We start from the raw sequence: 7,500 nt of genomic DNA, 5'->3' as shown, positions 1-7,500 counted from the left end.
GTAGCAAATCATTTATTAAAAAAAATAAATAAGCTTAACACAAAAGCAGAAAAAGAAATAATAGCAACGTGGTCCCGGGCATCTACCATTATACCCACAATGATCGGCCATACTATTGCTATCCATAATGGAAAGGGGCATTTACCTATTTATATAACGGATCGCATGGTGGGCCATAAATTGGGAGAATTTTCACCTACTTTAAATTTCCGGGAACATGCAAAAAATGATAATAAATCTCGTCGTTAATTCGTTAATCTTAATTCCTAAAACTAAAAAATGAAATTAAAAAGAAAAACAAATCAAATATAGAAATTTACCGTTCATTAAAAAAAGGCGAATCCTATGATAAATAAAAGAAAGCGAAAGAGAGACCCATATACGGAAGTATATGCTTTAGGCCAACATATATGTATGTCCGCTCACAAAGCACGAAGAATAATTGATCAGATTCGTGGACGTTCTTATGAAGAAACACTTATGATACTTGAACTCATGCCCTATCGAGCATGTTATCCCATTTTTAAATTGATTTATTCTGCAGGAGCAAATGCTAGTCACAATATGGGTTTCAACGAAGCCAATTTAATCATTAGTAAAGCTGAAGTCAACGAAAGTGCTACTGTGAAAAAATTAAAACCTCAGGCTCGAGGGCGGGGTTATCTGATAAAAAGATCGACTTGTCATATAACTATTGTATTAAAAGATATATCCTTCTATGAAGAATATGAAGAATATGACAAATATCTAGGAAGAGTATTAAAAATATGAAAAATATAACATATGTTTAAAAAACCCGGGATAGATAAAAAAAAACGAAATCCACAAATATGAGATTTCGTGGTATGTATAGTAAGTAGTGGGGGATTATGGGACAAAAAATAAATCCACTTGGTTTCAGACTTGGTACAACTCAAAGTCATCATTCTCTTTGGTTTGCACAACCAAAAAATTATTCTGAGGATCTACAAGAAGATCAAAAAATAAGAAACTGTATCAAAAATTATGTAAAACAAAATACGAAAATATCTTCTGGTGTTGAGGGAATTGCACGTATAGAGATTCAAAAACGAATCGATGTGATTCAGGTCATGATATATATGGGATTCCAAAAATTATTAATGGAAGGTAGACCTAAACAAATCGAAGAATTACAGATGAATGTACAAAAAGAACTTAATTATGTGAACCGAAAACTCAATATTGCTATTAAAATTAAAAGAATTTCAAATCCTTATGGGCAACCTAATATTCTTGCAGAATTTATAGCCGGGCAGTTAAAGAATAGAGTTTCATTTCGCAAAGCAATGAAAAAAGCTATTGAATTAACTGAACAAACGGATACAAAAGGAATTCAAGTCCAAATTGCGGGGCGTCTTGACGGAAAAGAAATTGCACGCGTCGAATGGATTAGAGAGGGTAGAGTTCCTTTACAAACCATTCAAGCTAAAATTGAGTATTGTTCGTATACAGTTAAAACTATTTATGGGGTATTAGGCATAAAAATTTGGACATTTCTAGATAAAAAAGAATAAACCTTTACTTGACTTGTCTTTACATTCTATCCATTGATAGAACAAAAAATGACAAACTCTTTCCATTCGTTTTTTTGTTTTAATCAAAACAAAAAAGAAGCAATTCTAATTGTATTTCTTCATTCTAATTGTATTTCTTCTAATTCTATTCTTTTTTCTTCTATCTTCTATAGGATTGAATAGACCCGCGGTTCGATTGATGTAGTTGCTATGCTTAGTGTGCGACTCGTTGGGTTTTTATTTTAGGGTCAGGGTTAAAAAAAAAGGACTGACCTGTACTATGAACTAAAAATATAAGTAAGTATGCAACTAATAACCAGCCCAGCGCTTTGTAGTATCTCGATCCAAAGAAATTGTCAAGACATGATATATTAGCCATATCATTGTAGCCATTGAAATTCTTTTTGCACAAACAAAAGAAAAACCAATCTGATTATGAGTTGTAAATCAAAATATAAAATTAGATAGATAAGTGGAAGGGTGAAAGAAAGAGAGAAAGAGAGAAAAAGAATATCAATGATATATGATTCTAATATGTAAGGTCTATGAGTCATCACATAAAAATTATAAAAATTAATGTAATAAAGCAGCAATACCAATTGATTTATAATTAAACTAATCTGTTCATAAAAAAAAAAAAAAAAAATCAAGAGCCTCGAGTCAATAAAGACTAAGCAGATTGACTCAAAGACAAGCTTCATTAGAGGCTCCATTGTAAAATTAAGACCTAAGCATTAATGAAGAAGCGATGGGAACGACGGAACCTATAATATTTTATTGATTTATTGAAAAAAAAATCATAATAATTTTTTGCTTTTGGCGGGATAGCGAAAGGTACCAGAAGACTAATTTAGTCTGAGAGATCATACCCAGACTATCTCTACAAATGAAATAAATATTGAAAGAGTCAATATTCGCGCGCGAAGTTTTTTTATATTCTAAAGTAGAATTTTTTCTATTAGAATTATGATATCAGAATTATGATATCAGATTGCTCAAATTTAGAAATCCAATAATAGAAAAATAGAAAAAAATAAGATTATGTAAAATAATGCAAAACAAAATAAAATAGAAAAAATTATCTATAATAAAAATTATCTATAATATAATAATATAAATAATAATAAAAAAAAAAAAGGAAAAAAATAACTATATAAAAAAAATAACTATATAATAAATAATAACTATAACTACATATATATAATATATATATATAGTTATATAAATTTATATAGTTATATAATATAGATATAATATAGTTATAGTTAAAATAGAAAATATATATAATAAAAATTTCTATTCTACTAATCTAATCAAAATTCTAATAAAAATACTAATCTAATAAAAAAAACTAATCTAATAAAAATAGATCTAATAAATAGATTAGATTAAGTAAATAGATTAAGCGTAAATAGATTAAGCGAAATCTCAAAGAATTCCACGATTTAGTATATTATTTTATTCAGCAAACGCATGTATATTTTTTTTCTTTTATCATTTCATTCGCGAGGAGCTGGATGAGAAGAAACTCTCATGTCCGGCTCTGTAGTAGAGATGGAGTGGCTGTAGTAGAGATGGGCTTGAGAAACAAGCATCACCTACAACCCCCAAAGGCCCCGATTCCGCAAACAGCATAGAGGACGAATGAAAGGAAAAGCTTTTCGAGCTAATCGTATTTCTTTCGGTAGATATGCTCTTCAGGCACTTGAACCTTCTTGGATTACATCTAGGCAAATAGAAGCGGGGCGACGAACAATGACACGAAATGCACGTCGCGGTGGAAAAATATGGATACGTATATTTCCCGACAAACCAATTACTTTAAGACCTACGGAAACACGTATGGGTTCGGGGAAAGGATCTCCCGAATATTGGGTAGCTGTCGTTAAACCAGGTAGAATCCTTTATGAAATGGGTGGAGTAGCAGAAAATATAGCGAGAAAATCTATTTCAATAACAGCATCAAAAATGCCTGTACGAACTCAACTCATTATTTCGGTATAGAACCAAAGGAAAAAGACCTTGGGGATGCCAAAAAAAATCGCAAGTTTCTTTTTTTGTTTTGGATAAACAAAATATCTTTTTTCCTTTGCATTAAAATAACAGATAAAAAAAAACGATATGATCCAATCTCAAACCCATTTGAATGTAGCAGATAACAGTGGAGCCCGAGAATTGATGTGTATTCGAATCATGGGGACTAGTAATCGACGATATGCTCATATTGGTGACGTTATTGTTGCTGTGATCAAGGAAGCAACACCAAATTCACCTCTAGAAAGATCCGAAGTAATAAGAGCTGTAATTGTACGTACTTGTAAAGAACTCAAACGCGATAACGGTATAATAATACGATATGATGATAATGCTGCAGTTGTTATTGATCAAGAAGGAAATCCAAAAGGAACTCGAATTTTTGGTGCAATCGCCCGGGAATTGAGACAGTTAAATTTTACTAAAATAGTTTCATTAGCACCCGAAGTATTATAAGATAAAAAATTATAAAGATAAAAAATTATAAGATATAAGATAAGACATATACTATTTATTATATAAGACATATACTATTTATTATATAGTTTAGTTTATTATATAGTTCTAGTTTTTTTATTATATTATTATATAATTTTATTATATTATTATATAATTTAAATTTCATAATTTTTAATATTTAATAATTTAATTTATTATTATTTAATATATAGTTTATGTTTATTATTTTAATTTATTATTATTTCTTCTCTCGTTCTTTCTCTCGTTTCTCTCCTTTCTTTCTCTCGTTTCTCTCCTTTCTTTCTCTCGTTTCTCTCCTTTCTGTTTTCTTCTTTTTCTTCTCTCGTTTCTCTCGTTCTCGTCTTTGCCTCCCCCTGCCCTCGCCTCCCCTGCCTTCGTCCCTTGTGTTTCCCGCCTCTCCCTCTCCCTTTCCTCCCCTCCTTCCTTCCTCCCCCCCCCGCGTCTGTTGCTTCTCTCCCCCCCCGCCCCCCTCCTCCTTTTCGTTTCTCCTGGGTCGGGCTTCTCTTGCTGCCCTCCTCCCCTCTCTCCGACCTCCTGACATGAATAGAAAAGGAACTGTTCGAATAGCATCTACTAATATCACCGAAAACATTATTAAAATACTTTTACGAGAAGGTTTTATTGAAAATGTCAGGAAACATCAGGAAGGCAACAAAAAATTTTTGGTCTTAACCCTACGACATAGAAGGAAGATGAAAGGGCCATATAGAACTAGTCTAAATTTAAAACGAATCAGCCGACCTAGTCTACGAATCTATCCTAACTATCAAAAAATTCCTAGAATTTTGGGCGGGATGGGGATTGTAATTCTTTCTACTTCTCGGGGTATAATGACAGACCGAGAAGCTCGACTAGAAAGAATCGGTGGAGAAATCTTGTGTTATATATGGTAATCTTTCTGATATCTGAATTGTATCCAGACTTCCTATTTGTTTTGTGAAAAAAAAGAGAAAGAACAGATTTCTAATATCATTCCTCTCGCATTAGTTAATACTTCGATTAATACTTCGAGAGGATTTTGGATGGAATGAAAGAACAAAAATGGATTCGGGAAAGTTTAATTACTGAATCACTTTCAATAGTATGTTCCAAGCCCATTTAAGATCTGGTTTTAGGTTATGTTTCAGAAAAGATCCAACGTAGTCTTGTCTTGTTTTATACATATACTACTACCAAATATAGAAGTAAATCCACGACCATAGCGCATCTAATTTAGATACTCCGTAAGAAAGATTTGAATGCTGAATGATTCGGCAGTTTTTTTTCAACTTTCAAATTCCTTTCACTTTCAAAAAAAACTTATTTTCTTCAAAAAAGTATGTATATTCAAGGACGGAAAATATGAAAATAAGAGCTTCTGTTCGTAAAATTTGTGAAAAATGTCGACTGATACGTAGACGGGGACGAATTATAGTAATTTGCTTCAACCCAAGACATAAACAAAGACAAGGATAATCTTTCTAAGTGAAAACACTCTAAAGGATCCGATGTACAAATAACTAAAAATAAAGGATCTTTTTGACATGAAATGGATATATCCATAGACTTCTGACTTATGAGATGATAAAATATGGCAAAACCTTTACCAAGAATTGGTTCACGCAGAAATGGGCGTGTTGGCTCACGTAAGAATGCGCGTAAAATACCAAAAGGGGTTATTCATGTTCAAGCAAGTTTCAACAACACTATTGTGACCGTTACAGACGTACGGGGTCGAGTAATTTCTTGGTCCTCCGCTGGCACTTGCGGATTCAGGGGCACAAGAAGAGGCACGCCATTTGCTGCTCAAACCGCAGCAGGCAATGCTATTCGGACAGTAATGGATCAAGGTATGCAACAAGCAGAAGTGATGATAAAAGGCCCTGGTCTCGGACGAGATGCGGCATTAAGAGCTATTCGCAGAAGTGGTATACTATTAAGTTTCGTCCGGGATATAACCCCTATGCCACATAATGGCTGCAGGCCCCCTAAAAAAAGGCGTGTGTAAAAAAAAATATATTGAAGAGATTTCAAGAGAAATAAATAATTCAATGATTTCACAATATTATTATGGTTCGAGAGAAAGTAACAATATCTACTCGGACACTGCAGTGGAAATGTGTTGAATCAAGAACGGACAATAAACGTCTTTATTATGGACGCTTTATTCTATCTCCACTTATGAAAGGCCAAGCTGACACAATAGGCATTGCGATGCGAAGAGCTTTGCTTGGAGAAATAGAAGGAACATGTATCACACGTGCAAAATCTGAGAAAATACCACACGAATTTTCTACTATAGCAGGTATTCAAGAATCAATACATGAAATTTTAATGAATTTGAAAAATGTTGTATTGAAAAGCAATTTGTATGGAACTTGTGACGCGTCTATTTATGTCAAAGGTCCTGGATATGTAACTGCCCAAGACATCATCTTACCGCCTTTTGTGGAAATTATTGATAATACACAGCATATCGCTAGCCTAACGGAATCAATTGATTTGTGTATTGGATTACAAATCGAGAGGAATCGCGGCTATCGTATAAAACCGACAAATAACTTTCAGGACGGAAGTTATCCTATAGATGCTGTATTCATGCCTGTTCGAAATGCGAATCATAGTGTTCATTCTTATGGAAATGGAAATGAAAAGCAAGAGATACTTTTTCTCGAAATATGGACAAACGGAAGTTTAACTCCTAAAGAAGCACTTCATGAAGCCTCCCGAAATTTGATTGATTTATTTATTCCTTTTCTACATGCAGAAGAAGAAAACTTACATTTAGAAATAAATCAACACAAGGTTACTTTACCCCTTTTTACTTTTCATGGTAGATTGACTAAATTAAGAAAAAATCAAAAAGAAATAGCATTGAAATACATTTTTATTGACCAATCAGAATTGACCCCTAAGACCTATAATTGCCTCAAAAGGTCCAATATACATACATTATCGGACCTTTTAAATAAGAGTCAAGAAGATCTTATGAAAATTGAAAATTTTCGCATAGACGATGTAAAACATATATTGGGTATTCTAGAAATAGAAAAACATTTCGCAATTGATTTACCAAAGAATAAAATATAAATCCATTGGATTTATATTCATTTTCATCTTTAGAAAAAAAGATGAAAATGAATTTCGAATCTTTAGCACAATCCATATATTTATATTTGCGAAATAGATAAATAGATCAAAATTTAAATTGAATAGATGTTAAAATTTTAATTGAATAGATGTTATCTAGGGAGAATTCACCTTGAAGCAACTATTCCCTAGATATACACGTCATGATATTTTATTTTACAATTGAATCAATTTGAAAAAGACCTAAAGTTAGGGATTTATCAATAGGTAATGTTGCTCCAATACCTAACCAAAGGGCTACTGCAGTACCAATCAAAAAGACGGTTGTCGCAACTGGGCGACGAAATGGATTTTGGAATTTATTAACATTCTCCAAAAAGGG

General features: G+C 32.6%; 1 protein-coding gene across 1 annotated transcript in view; it reads left to right on the top strand.

The window, feature by feature from the left end:
- Window positions 1-45, top strand: part of LOC149491852 (large ribosomal subunit protein uL2cz-like) — a 2,194-nt gene extending 2,149 nt beyond the window's left edge. The window contains 1 exon segment of the mRNA XM_089716997.1: window positions 1-45. This exon segment is cut by the window's left edge and continues 206 nt beyond it. The gene's annotated coding sequence lies outside the window, so the exon portion shown is untranslated.
- Window positions 46-7,500: the final 7,455 nt, after the last annotated feature.

Source organism: Jatropha curcas, unplaced genomic scaffold (genome assembly GCF_041381405.1).
Source record: "Jatropha curcas cultivar XTBG-Jc1 unplaced genomic scaffold, XTBG_Jcur_1.0 HiC_scaffold_371_pilon, whole genome shotgun sequence".
NCBI lineage: Eukaryota > Viridiplantae > Streptophyta > Magnoliopsida > Malpighiales > Euphorbiaceae > Jatropha > Jatropha curcas.
Note: the sequence above shows the minus strand (reverse complement) of the source record. Positions and strands in the feature narration are given on the sequence as shown.